The sequence below is a fragment of the Conger conger genome, chromosome 15 (assembly GCF_963514075.1).
Source record: "Conger conger chromosome 15, fConCon1.1, whole genome shotgun sequence".
Classification (NCBI taxonomy): Eukaryota; Metazoa; Chordata; class Actinopteri; order Anguilliformes; family Congridae; genus Conger; species Conger conger.
Genome location: NC_083774.1, coordinates 18,527,774 through 18,542,581, shown reverse-complemented (window position 1 = coordinate 18,542,581; position 14,808 = coordinate 18,527,774).

Genomic DNA, 14,808 nt, shown 5'->3' with positions numbered 1-14,808 from the left:
AGGTGTTCCTACCTTCTCTCTCCTAGAAAGAACATTTAAGGGGTTGAATGTCCTTAAAGATGGCGGAGCTCAATCAATTTCTGGGATTTTGGGTCAGCAGCAAGGAAAGTGAAAGAAGTGGAGAAATATAGTCGATTGGAATGAGCCCAATGCTTTTGAACTGGCAAGTAAGCCTCTCTGGCTAAAACTAAATTTCTGTGAAACATGCTGATGAAAGCATTTCCTTTAACAGCATGGCAGGGCGACAGACTAGGAATTGTGGTTTTAAAGGTATACATTTTATTTTTGTACAGTGACACTTTTGACTTTACATTCCAATTGTTCTTTCCTCATAGATGCTGCTAATTTTTGAAGCATCATGCTTTTCACGAATGCAGTTTCAATTATATGGTATTTGAATTCATGATGTCTTCATAGGTAAAGTGGCAAATTGCTTTTTCTGGGTTTTCCACAGCAAATGCTGTGGCCAATAAGGGTGCATTTTTTCCTTCATAGAAAAGGGTAGTACAGATTGATAATCATTTGGTCTTAGTTATCTGTTCTTTGATTAAAGTTATAGGATGCAAAACTAGTTTCCTATATTGAGTATTTGTTCCACCTCCAAGTATTAATTTGATTATTATTGGTAATAATTAATTAAATGTAGTGGCTTCCACTCTCCGCTAAAGTTTGAATGTTCCCGAAATTGCTTCTGAAGTGCCATCCTATAAAATGCACTTACTGTATATCAATTTAGTCTTTTACACTAAGCGATGCTTGCTTTGCAGCAGATGTGGTGAGTTCTATACAATTTTATTTACTGTTGAATCATTTTCTCAATGATGATTAAACCATAGTATATTCATAACAGGGTGTTTAAGGCAGCCACTTTCCTCATCTAATTGCCTTTCTGCTGTTTTGATCTCTTTCATTCCCTTTGTTGTTTTTATGTGGCAGTACGTCTTCACGTTAATTCCCATTTACCCTTTCAACTCATCCCATATAAACGGTTTAAATATAACCCTTCAAATCTTCCAACTGCTTGAGTTAAATGGTGGGTAGTGCAGTGGTTAGCATCTTGCATCTCTGAAAAAAGCAATGGGTTTCCTCCAGGCTCTCTGGTTTCCTCCCACAATCAAAAGACCGACAGTGTTGTAAATGAGTGTCAACCTACACTGCATAAATAAAGGTTTAATTTCTCATTTTTTAATTAAATCAGGAATCGGAGAACATCAAAGCAATGTCCCATGTGGATCATTCTCCTATACCACCCATGGTTATTAATTTCCTGCAACTATATTTGACCAATCGCTTGAGTAATTGAGATTGACACCACATTTTTGCGTCATCTTAAATACTAACACTTAAATACTTGTTTTCTTTCACCCCTTAATTTATCTACACTGTTTAGTTTGTCACCAGGTGTCCACATTTTCAGCAATTATGCTTTCACTGATTTATGTAATTTAATCAGACGTAACTTTCTAAATTAATTGGTTGCACATTACTACATAGACAATGTGGCCTTAAGGGGGGTAAATCATCCTTGTTAATTAGAAACTTGCAGTTTCTCAGTTTCTCCTCAGGGTATGTTCGGATTACAGGCTGAAGTGGCCAAAATCTTTCTTTTGCCCTCATGTGGGTTATTTCAGGGCAGAGGTCTGTTCACACTTCAGATATAGGCCGCTTGCAAACACCGATTTGAGCATTCAAGGCAAAAATATCAGCTCCGAGCAAAAAATCAGAATTGAGCATTAAGGTATGTAATGTTGACTCAGCCTAAATGTATTCCAATTTAGTACTCACTGTTGTGATTGAATAAAACACAGGGGACAAAGTTTTTGAAACCTTTTATCACAAGTAATCACAATCCCAGATTGCAGTTGCAGTCTCAGAAAATATGAATCACGCACACACACATTGGGAGGTGTGCATTCTTTTTCAACGTATTCCTGACTATGAAAAAGGACTGGCAGATGTTTAATCACTGATCACTGTTCTGAACTAATGCTAATACAACACTGACTTGATCAAACAAATGTGGGGTGGGGGGGGTGTTCTAGCTCCTGCTAACTCAAGCATAGTCCGATGGATTTCCAAGAATGACAGCAAAGAGAGTAGCTTAGTCTAGTTGTAGCTTGACTTTATAGTTTAGCCTCCGTTTTGAATTAAATTCAGTTCAATGCATGGCTACCTAACTATCAGTGATAATAAAAAACAAATTTTTCTGATGTTTCTATTGCAATATAATTGTATATTTTGAAAATACAATTGTATGGTTTTTTTTGTTGGTAAGCTGTTGTATAAGTGAGAGAGTGTGCTCGGGGCAGGCATTGATTAAGATTTCCAGGACTGTGATGTCCGGATTTATTGTTCCTGGGGTGGACGTGCGATCGACAGCATTCCTCCCTGCTGATGAGAATTTCCTGTGTAAGGTCTCCACAAGATTATGCCGTAGCAGTTCAGCCCTTTGCCTGGCCTGGCCTCTCCATTCGTTTCTCATTGTTACTTTGGTGGCTCATGCCGATAGCGTGCCAGTGAGAAGCATCTGAGAAGGAGTGAGAAGGAGCTTATAAGATTACTGCTGCAAATATGCTTGTGTGCCTACTGCAAAAGTTTTGAACTGAATGAAGCAGTTTGGTGGACAGATTAACGTATTGTTTGTTCCACATGCAATTATTCATGGAAGCAGATGTAAAGTACTCATCTTGCAGTGTACACTATAATCCACCCTGCATAGTCAAACTAGTAACCATGACCTTCACATTGGGGGCTCGTAACCAGTGCTTGAGAAACTCTCTGACCTGTGCAATGATTTCAGTGTAATGTTTCTGTATCTGTCCTGTGTGTATTTATGTTTATTGTTATTTATTCATTTTTCATACATCCTTAGTTATTGTTTTCCATTACAGTTCTCATTTGTCATCCCCTGTTATGTCTGCGTCTGAATGTTTACCAGCCTAGTCACTCCCCTGTCTGCGTGTCCCACTATTCGGGTGTTTACGGTAGTTTCGGGTTTTCAAACATTCCTTCCAAACTCGCGATTCTTACTTCCTGCTTCTCTTGGTAGTTAAATGTTGTAAAGCACTATTCTTACTAACTACTACTAATCTAGATATTGTACAGTACTAATCCGATTAATACACTTACTGTCTGTCTAACTAACTAACTAACAGTCACTTTTATTGGGTAGTTTAGAAATATTCACGTAACTAATTCACTAACACAATCTCTTAGTGTTTCTGCACTGTTCTATAACTCAGCGAAGTGTTCGCACCTGTCTCTGACTATCACCAAGTCTTCAATCTATGCAAATGTCTACTCCCTAATCCGGAGCCGTATGTTTTACATGTTTGGTTAGGTGCATCCAGTCTGCATTTTCGTCTCCCTACCGTTATTATGTTATTACCCTTTGATGTTTCCCCACCTGTTGTCTATTTGTTTAGCCCACCTTTTTCCCCAGCCCCGCCTAGATTGTTACCTTCCCTTGTGTATTTAAACCGCAGTCTCTGTTTCAACCAGTATCAGAACGTTGATCAGTCATAGTGCCAAATTACCTGTAAGCCTATTTCTTGAGATTCCAAAAGACACCCCTTCGCCTTTGATTTCCAAGCTTTCCAAGCTTTCCAAGCTCTTTGTATTGGATCTCCTGGCTACGAATACGGACTAAATAAACTACGTTTTTGGATTATCCGCTGGTCTGCGTCTGGGTCCTCAGTGCCGTACATAACATTCAGTGCAGGAGCAGCAGTATGGTTTGCTACTCCTGTAAGGTTCCATGAAGCAAACGTGCTGCAGTTTAATACAGACATCTGATTGCTATCTAGCTCCAAAAATCCTAAGAAGTTTCTTCAAAGAAACATTTCAGATTTGCATGCACAGTGGTCAATGGGTCAATGGGTTTAACTTTAGCCTTAGTCTTTCAAATCCTATTCAGGCTAATTTATTGAAACCAAACAAGCTTTTGAATCAATTGAAATCATCTATCTGCTATAGAGGCAATAGTGAGTTTATAGCATTTAACAACCAAGGCATACAAATAAAATAATGAAAAGGAACTGAGACCTTTTAGAATAGGCATATGGCTAATGGATGTACAATGTGTTAGATCCCTTGCCACACATCTGGAAACACTTTGGATAAGGCAGTATAGAATTGCAAATATTGATGTTTATATCTTCAGAATTTAGCCAATCCAGATGCTCGCTATGCTCACATTCTATAGTCCATTTATACAGCTGAATGTTTACTGAATACATTTTGGTTGCAGACATTGCTCTATTGTACAGCAGTGCCCCGCTTGGGAATCAGGACTGCAACCTGGATGATGTTAGCCTAGTCACCATTGTCTGACACCACCAAAAATCTGCCCATATCCCTGTTTGATGCACACCATTGCCATTGCACTCCTGAGCAAACATTATTGTTTCTGTTATCAGAAAACAGTTTTGAGTTTCATAATTTGTGAGGAATGCTTGTGTGAAAAATGAAGTTCTACAACCGCAGGAAATATGATCTTGTTTAATTTTTACAACACAAACTGGGAATAAACAGCATTGTTGTGTTGGGCTTGGGATCAATTGGCACACATTTATCAAACATGAGCCGAACAAATGTGATCATAAATGGTTTGTACATTTCTGTATAAGCATAAGTACAATTAGATATGTTACTGCACAACAGGGGTGTCATTTCAAGAATAACTTGGGCAAAAAAAATTCTTTCATGACTTTATGGTTGCACAAAAGACTATATATGTACTACAGAGTATACTATCACCAGACTCCAAATATGCCAAAGACATGACCCTGATAAGGGTTGATTTCTTGAAAATGGTAACTCTAAACATCAATCCCAAGATATTCAGCAATAGGCTACTCGCTGAACAGAGCCTTTTGAATACTCCCTGTGGAATGGCACGGAACAACATGAGCTACCTGTAGACACAGTTACTGCCTAATGCCCGACTGTGCTTGTTTTTTTCCAAAGTGAATGTCTTTCTCATATTTGAGCGCATGGTGATAAAGGTTCTTGGATGAGAAATACAATAATTCTGAAGTGTGACGTAAGGACATTTGAGATGTAGAAAATGATGAGGTTGGGTGATGTAATTTTATACATTTAATGCAGAGATGCTAACACATGAGAATCCATGGATTACTCTGACCAAGGCTACAATTGAGACTAATCATTTTTACCTTCCTCACCAGTTTTCAAGTCAATATGGTCTTAATTTTCTATATTCCATGGTTCACTCTCCCTGAATATTGGGAAACCATTTAAAATTCTGCAGTTGATGAGGTTCTTCCCAGTAGTAATTACTTTAGTACAATAAATAGGTCTGAAGCCAAGCAGACTAACACAAAAAAAGAAAAAGGCCTTCAACTTCATATTCTTGTATAAAGTGACACACCTAGCTTTTGACACAAATAAACTTAATTATTTAAGGTCTATGCTTCCAATGTTGCTACATAAATTCTCAGCATTCAGAAAATGTTATTTTGAAGACTGGCAGCATGCCCTAGTTATCGGAGGGCAACTAATTGCACTAGGCATGCACATAAATCAGATTGCAAACAAGTCAGCAGTCTGGCTGAATGAATAGAGCTTTTTAATCGAGAAGGCAGAGTTGTTAGATAATTGTGCAAAATTGTAAGACGAATCTGCATTTCTTCCATCATTGGAAATTGAAAATCAGACTCCAGAGGTGTTGTGTTGTAATGTGAAGAGGAATACAATACAAAGCTATTGAATCTCATCAATGTCAGATAGGAGACATTCAATTATTTGTGTTTACAACTTGAAGCAGCTTTGTTTACATTTCTGTACTTTTATGGAAGTGATTTTAGACAGTCTCCACCTCCTATTTTCTGAGGAATGAAGATATTCTAAACACTTCCAGCTATAGTTCACAATGCTGAAAATCAAGGGGGGAGCTGGGTGGTTCATCCTGTCAAGACAACAGTCTTCTAGTGCATGGAGGGGCCCAATGGTCCAGGATTAAATATCAACCATGACTCTGCTAACTGTGAATAATAGCCTGGCAGTGCGATGCATAATCGGCAATCGCGTCACCCACAGTTAGGTAGGGTTCAGCTGACTGGAATCCATACTCACTGATCGATTGGGCAGCTGTGGTCCGCTTGCTAAAAACGCACATGAAGCATCTTCCTCAAACTGAAATCTATGGAAAGCTTGGCCTTTGGGCTGTGGTGTGAAAAGAAGCAGTTGGCAGCACTGCATGCTTCGGAGGAGAGTGCGTACTTGTCTCCCCTGCATTGGCTGTGGTGACTGCACCATGAGCACTGCTGTATAGGATTTGGTATTGACATTGACGTGGGGAATGTGGGGGGTGGGAGGAGGGGGGACACCCCAGCACTCCTGCCTGCTTCTCAAAATTGTGCAGTGTCATTGGTTGCTTCATGTCTGGCAACATCAAAATATTATCTGGGTTTTGCGTACCAAAAATGCTGTGCACTTATCAATTCAAGTGTTTGGATACCAAGTATTTGCAATTCCAGGATTCAAATAGAAATGTACATTTCTCACAGGATAGAGTGAAATCCTTTGAACGAAGCATCACTTCAAACCCTGCACTTCATCCATACTAGGCCCACTCCAGTTCGCTTACAGACCGAACAGATCCACTGATGACGCAGTCAGCCTCGCATTTCACTACACCCTGCAACACCTGGAAAAAACACGTACACCTTTAACAGATTATTTTAATAGATTTCAGTTCAATTCAACACCATCAACCTGACCCAGCTCACAGAGGTCAGTAGCGGGGAGAACAGATGGATTAAACTGCAGCTTCTTACCCCCCCAAGCCATACTCACCCTGAACTCTGGACTCTAATACACCATAATCCAACACTGCACTATACGCACCTGTACAGTACAACAGACATTTCCACTATCTATCTGCTGGACTCTCTCCCAATCACTACACCACATCCATGCACTATGCTCTACTGCACTGCACTTAATAATAATAATAATAATAATGCATTTTATTTATAGTGCACTTTACATTTGGAGACCAAATCTCAAAGTGCTACAGGGTAAAAACAGGGAATAAAACACCCAATGGCATGTATAAAATATAAAAACTAAGAAAAGGCTTTAGTAAAGAGGTAGGTTTTTAGCCCTCTTTTAAAAGCATCAGTGGTCTGCGGTGCTCTCAGGTAGTCAGGGAGGGCATTCCACAGGCGGGGAGCAGCCGAGCAGAAGGCTCGGTCGCCCATGGTGCAGAGCTTGGTCTTGTGAGGACGGAGGCGGTTGGTGTTGGCAGAGCGAAGGTTTCGAGTGGAGGGTTCTGGGGTGAGTAGTTCTTTGAGATAGGGGGGGGCATTTCCATAGATGCACTGATGGGTCAGAAGGGATATTTTGTATTCAGTCCGGGAGGTGATGGGGAGCCAGTGAAGTGAGTGGAGGATCGGCGTGATGTGGTCGTACTTACGCACTCTCATCAGGATCCTAGCAGAGCTGTTCTGGATATATTGGAGCCTCAGGAGGCTCTTGCTAGGGATCCCGATGAGAAGTGCGTTACAGTAATCCAGCCTGGAGGAGACAAAGGCGTGGACAAGTTTTTCTGCATCTGGGAGGGTGAGTGTGGGACGGAGTTTAGCAATGTTCCAGAGGTGGAAAAAGGAGGTTTTGCACAGGTGTTTAATGTGGGCCTCAAAGTTTAGGTGGGGGTCAATTTTCACACCCAGGTTGGTGACTATGGATGAGAGGGGAAGGACTTGACCGGAGAAAGAGATGCTGGTAATGGAGGATGAATGAATCTGATGGGGGGTGCCAATTAGGATGGCCTCGGTTTTGGAGCTGTTGAGCTGGAAGTTTGATTTCATCCACGCCTTTATCTCCTCCAGGCAGGTAGTGAGCGTGGATGATGGAGATGGTGACGGCGGAGCTGCAGAGGGGGGTGAGTCAGTCTTAAGGTACAGTTGTGTGTCATCAGCATAGCAATGGAAGGAAATTCCATACTGGCTGATGACACGGCCGAGGGGGAGCAAGTAGAGGGTGAAGAGGACGGATCCTTGGGGGACACCACAGGTGACAGGATGGGACCGATGGGTCCAAGGTGGGTTTTTTGAGGAGGGGTGTAATGATGGCAGTTTTTAGAACAGAGGGAACGTGGCCAGACTGGAGGGAAAGGTTTATGGTTTTGGTGATCAGGGGACTTATGGCACAAATGCTTGATTTAACCAGAGCGGTGGGAACGGGGTCCAGGGCACAGGTGGAGGATTTCATCGTATTGATGATGTCCTCAACCTCTCGCTGTGTGATGTTGGAGAAACAGCAGAGAGGCTGGGAGATCCCTGGCTGTGGGATGGCAGCGGGGGCAGGTGGAGTGGAGGGGCTGATGAGATGGGACCTGATGGTGTCGACTTTGTTTCTGAAAAAGGTAATGAAGTTATTGCACTGTTCCTCTGTGATGTCTGTGTGTGTGGAAAGTTGCGGTTTGAGTAGTTGGTTTATAGTGGAAAAAAGCTGCTTGGAGTTGCCAGGGCTATTGTTAATTAAGTTGGAATAAAACTGTGACTGTGCGTCTCTGAGGGATTTCGAGGCCTTTTGATGGTCTTTGTAGGCCATTTTGTGGACGGTGAGGCCTGTGGCCTTGAGGACACGCCCAGTTGCCTTCATTTTTCGCAGCTCGCGGGTGAACCAAGGAGCTGAGCGTGAGAAAGAAACCATTCTTGTTTTAACTGGGGCATGGAGGTCCAAGAGACTGGTCAGGGTATTATTGTAAAAAGCCACTGAATCGCTGGCTGATGAAGAATTTGTAGAGGAGAGGTGCTGGAGGTCCAAAATTAAGGCGTCTGTGTTAATGTTTTTGATGTTCCTGAAAGAGATTTGGCGCTTGGGCTTGGTGTGAGGGGGTGGAAATGGCAGCTCCAGTGCAATGACCCTGTGATCAGACACACCCAGGTCGTACACAAGGAGATTGCTGATGGGGGCAGAGTCAGTGATGACCAGATCCAATGTGTGCCCCCTGTTGTGTGTTGGGACGTTGACATGTTGAATGAGGTTTAGGCAGTCCAGTAATTGTAGAAAGGCAGATGCAGAGTGGCAGGAGGGGGTGTCGACATGAATGTTTATATCTCCGAGAATGATGATATTGGCAGATGTTGTACAGAGGGTTGTGAGAAGGTCATGCATTTCTGGGATAAAGGCAGAGTTTTGTTTGGGTGGGCGGTAGATGAGTAGAATTGTCGTGGGGGAGGGGGGTTTACATTTAAATGCAAGGCATTCGAATGACGAGTGGTTAGGCAGAGAGAGGGGGGACAAATCCAGATCGAAACGGTGGAATACGGCCAGGCCACCACCGCGGCCAGTGCTACGGGATTTTTCTATGTACTTGTAACCAGGGGGACAAGCTTTGTTTAAAGTGGTATAGACCCCTGGCTGTTGCCACGTCTCCGTGAGGCACATGAGGTCCAACCCTTTGTCCAGTATGTGGTCATGAATGAAAGTGGATTTGAGGTTGAGGGATTGAATGTTCAATAATTCCATTTTGACGGTAGGAGGAGAAATTAATCTCTGTATGGGGCGAAGAACTGTGAAATCCACTCCTCTTTTTCTGTGCAGCCTGTGCAGTGTGAAATCCTCTCCACGTTTTCTATGCAGCCTGGAGTGAGGCAGCCTCACTATGTTTCCAGTGCTGCTACTAAATCCAGGTGCGACGAAGTTCTGATGACGTTTCCGAGGTGCGACAGAGCGTGCAGCAGAGCAGATGGAAGGAATTGAATGACAAACTTTTGCCGGGAGCTTCTATGCATGTAAAGAAGTCGGCGTAGAAGTCCAAGTTGTTTGATAACTGAAATGCACGAGGGGGTCGTGCAGTTGTTAAATTCCAGCAGCTGAGAGGGGAAATATTTCAGCATGGTTGGGTTACCCGTTAGCCAGCCAGGCAATCCAGTGCGGAGGGCGGCTGGCGGAGGGCTGGCTACTGTGGAGGTAGCGGTCCCAGGCAACGAGGCCAACCCGCACCGGGGACAGCTGAAAAACTGCCCAGGGAAATACCTCACAACAGCGCTGGTCGAGACATGAGCTGGAGCGTGGTGGACGTTGAAGTAAACCAGGAGTGCAGGTGATCCGAATATGGATGACTGAAACGGCGGGTTTAGACGGGCGGCAGCAGGTAGGAAAATCCGCACAAAAAGCTCAGTGCACAAAATGCTCAATAAACCACGCTTAAAAACAACTAATAATCTGTAAAAAAAAAGGTCCGTAAAATCAACTATAGAAAGTTAGATCTAGCTCAGGCGGAGAAGCGGCGAACAGTCAACGCCAGCGTCCTCTCCCTCTCCCTCTCCTCTTCTGAAGCCCATGATGGCTGTACCCCAGTTACTTTTTTTAGTTTTTTTAGTTAGTTTTTTTTCTACTTGTTGATTTGCCCTGTATGCTTGTCTGCCTGTGGATATGTAATGTCGTGCCATATGTGAGCTCCCCATCTGTACTGAGCCAAATTCCACCAGCTTGCTGTGTAGGCATGGATAGTGTCACAAGTGTTTTGAGAGCTTTAGTCTCCAAGGGCAAGTGCAAACATCAGCACCCCTAAAGTAATTGTGGGCTAATTCTGGGGACTGCAGATGAAGTGAGGGTTTGCCTAAGAATTGAGTTGACATGGTGTGGTGGCCCGACCAGGGATCGGTACACCACTGGGGTGGAACGGCCCGTGCGCCGGCGCCAAGAGTTGGGGATGCTGATTCACTCTGAATATTTTCCCCTGTCCTATCTAAGGGAACGGCACCTTGGAGAGAGACCGGGAGGAGAATCAGCACCATGGCCAGCAACCCCCGGGGCGAGACGGGTGCGGCCGCATTCCGCACGTGAATGAACAATTTGCATTAAGCAGGAACAGCTGACACGAGTGCGGAAAGGAGAGGCGGCGTCTACAAAAGGGGCCGAAAAACGCAACCCGGGGCTCATGACGGAGGAGGAGAGATCCGGAGCCAGAGCACACGCATAGGTTGACGAAACCTGGACGGAGCTAACTTACGGCGAGAGAGCCCATGCACGCGGAGGAAACCCCCACGGACGAACCCTCAAAAGTCGCGGATTCACGTGAGCCGACAATTAAAACAACGCGCTCGCTAACCTCTCTCTCTCTCTCTCTCTCTCTCTCGGAGCCTAGACGGCATCAAAGGCGGGCGACTAGGCGAGGAAGGACGGCTTCAGCGGCCAGGGCACCGCCGGGACAGAGCGAACCACCGGCGGATTCAAGGCGGACGAACACGGCTAATTGAATACCGGTTTCTTTAGAAGTTTTCCCAACAGTGGAGGTCCTAATTTTTTGGACACTTATATTTTTTTAGTTTCTTTTCTTTTATGGTTTTGTGCATGAAAAGAAAGCACGTGTCGGTGCTGGACTTGTGAAGTGCCCTGAAGGCACGTGGGGAAAATAAAGACGTATTTTCACCCATTTTACTCTCTCTCCCTCTCTCTCTACCAGCGGGTCGCCACAATGGGAACAGAACCTGTTGTAGCCAGGACTTGTTTGCTCCATAATCACTGAGCACCCACATTGGTAAAATTTAATATTTGGCAAGTACCCAACAATTTTATTTTTAAATTGGCGGGGTATTTGGCACAAATGTCATATTACAGGTAAGCCAAGTGCCAGTACCATTAATTTGCTTGACTCTGACCTTCTCCTGAACTCTGCATGCTTTTATTAATCAAATCACTTAAGATGTTTGAATACACAACTTTCATCTTTCACGTGTTGTCAAATGAAATGTTTAAACAGTAAAACTGAAGCATGATCACACTAACTTTTGTGATTGGAGTCACACCTGACTACTGCACCGCGGGGAAGAGCACAGTTTTATGTATTCATTAGATGTGGATACAGCATTGGATGGTTGATCCTGCACTTGCAAAATGCTCAGGGGACTGTCAAAGCATTGCGGGTGATAAATGTTTGTCTTCAATACCGGAGTGCAACCTTAGGGGATGAGAAACAGCTCGTCATGAAAAGCGAGAAAAATTCAGATATGTAGAGCAGAGAAAAACGATCAGATGGGAACGGTCATTCAAGGTTAATACTCCATGATAAGCATTATCAAGATGGCCTTTTAACAAATTTGTCTCGTTTTTGCCGAGTTGGAATGCCCTATTGCAGGCAGTCATCTTGGCAATCTCTGCTGTCAGCTTTTACAATTGTCTTAAAGACAATGTGATCAAAATCATTTAAATTACCCATTATTGGAGGATTGGACTTTTCTCCACATTGGTCATGTGGAGACTGTAATTATTGCCAAATTAGCAGGCAGTGGGACTGTTTGGTGGGCTGCCAATGAAAAGATGACTTGAAGTGAATGTCAATGCAGACCTAAAACCCATGTCACACCTCTAGCACTGGTACTTATTAATGACATTTTACATTAAGATGGAATTCTATTTCTATCCATAATCAAGTAAAAGCATGCATTGCATTTGTCTTGACTTAAAGGAAAACTTTAAAAGCAGGAAAAGTGCTTGCCAAGGCTAAGTATATTCTGTCTGCCACTGTTCCCACTTCACGATGTAGTCCTCCAGCTGAGCTGCTTAAGGATTGCATCAGAGGAGCACATAATGCAGAATTGCATTTTACAAAATTGCTTTTGTCTGTCTAAGCATTTGCTACTGAGTTCTGCAATGTTAATGATTGATACAATTTTACTATCTGGCTTTTCTTAATTTGAGCATTTCATCACTGCCATTTAAGAGCATGTATGTCTCATTACTTTATGTTCTGTAAAGTACTTTGTGCAGCGCTATAAATAGTTTTATTACACTATCCATGTCCTATCATTGCAGCATTATACAGAAACTAATGTTAAATTGCATCAACTTCATTGACTTGAGGCTTACTGTTTTAATGCTATTTAAAAATGAGGCAAGCGACTTGTATTCACTAATGGTTATGCAGCGCCATGCAGCATGAAAGAAAGGTTTAACCGGATGAAAGAAACTTCAGTGCACATTTTAAATGAAGTATCAATTTTTAACCTGGTGCATGCCACAGTATACACTGATCACTTTATTAGGTTGACCTGTACACCAGCTTGTTAATTCAACTATTTATTCAGCCAATCATGTGGCAGGAACTAAATGCATAAAAGCATGCACATGTGGTCAAGAGGTTCAGCTGTTCTTCAGACCAAATGTCAGAATAGGGAAGAAATATGATCTAAGTGACTTTGACTGTGGACTGTGCACCAGAGTTGGCTAATTTTCATCTTTAGTCCCTAACCTGCATGTCTTTGGACTGTGGGAGGAAACTGCAGTACCCGGAGGAAACCCGGACACGAGGCGAACATGCAAACCTGGGTTTGAGCCACGGTCTGGCCGGTCTTGCTGTGAGGCAACTGTGCTACCCTCTGCGCTAAAAAGCATCCAGTGAATGAGAAGCATCAATTGTACAGCGCTCTAGATAAAGGTGCTATATAAATGCCAACCATTTATATGCACCATATGTCTGGTAAAAGGTTTACCACGGGATACCACCAAATATCTATTGTTTGGGATAATGTAACCCAATAACATTTCCATTGACAGCTTGCACTCTGAACTTGTGACTTAATGTTTGGTGTAGGTTATTTATACATGCTGTACCATATGTTCCATGAATAAAGTGAGATTCCATCAAGTGATGCCTCTCTTCACCAGACTATTTATTTTTAAAACTGTCATTATATTTTAATTATTAAACCTCAGGATTGTGACTTTGGAAACAAATCAAACAACTTTTTTCCAAACATGCATACAGGCGTATATCATCAGGAGGTTCCTTAAAACAACTGTCCCCTCCCAAATCTTGATGAAACTCTCCGCTCTTAAGCCTTGCCCCTCCCTCCCGGACTGGATTTTCCGGTCATGCATTAGTGACCCAATGCCTCTGCGCGGATGCTTAAGAGCTTCAGTGCCCCATGGGGACCATGCCCAGTCCTTCTCTCAGCTCTTAGGATTCTCCTGAGTGGTGCACCTGTCAGTGACAAGAACGGGAGAACCTATCGTCAGCAAAATGCATCGCTCCATCTTCAGGCAAGAGTCTGACTGCTCTGATCAAAAGTCTTAATTTCTTGTGAATGTTTACTTCATTACAGAATTCCCTCAGCATTGTCTTGCATTGAGGTGTGCTGCATGCACGTGTGCATAGATCACTAGCCGTGGGAGGGCAGTCACTTTAAACTGCAGTTTCTGAAAACATGTCCTTTCATATGAATGTTGCACAATGCTGGCCAGCACTGTTTCAAATAAAACTACTTTAAATTAATTTCACCTCCCCAAAACTGAAAGGGTGCCAACAATGTACACGGCGGGTCAGTTGTGAAACCTAATAAAAGCAATATCTTCTGAGAATCGCTATATCAAGAAAACTTGGTGATTTCATTTTCAGATGGCGTTTGTTAAACATTTTAAAACATTTAGCTTATAAGACCGTACAATGTTATACCCTCCAGGGAGTTCTGTGATGGGGAACACGTATGCATCACTATAAAGCTACAATGGCAGTCAAGCACCAGTAGACTTTCACGATGTGGTTATGGGTAAATTGAGTGTGATGGGGGCCATGTGAGATGGATAATTATTTTATACTGTAATACAGTATAACTAAGTATATAATGAAGTATAACCGTGTAACTATTTTCTAAACTGCAAGCCTTGAAATTGAAAAAAAAAAAAAAATCCCTCAGAAAAAGGGAAGACATACAAGCAGGCCTTAATGAGTTTACAACTACAAACAATGACATTTGTATACAAAAGGTGAATAAATCCAAACAGGTAAAAATCTGGGATGCAAGTAGTATATTATCTGTGCATCATTTTGAG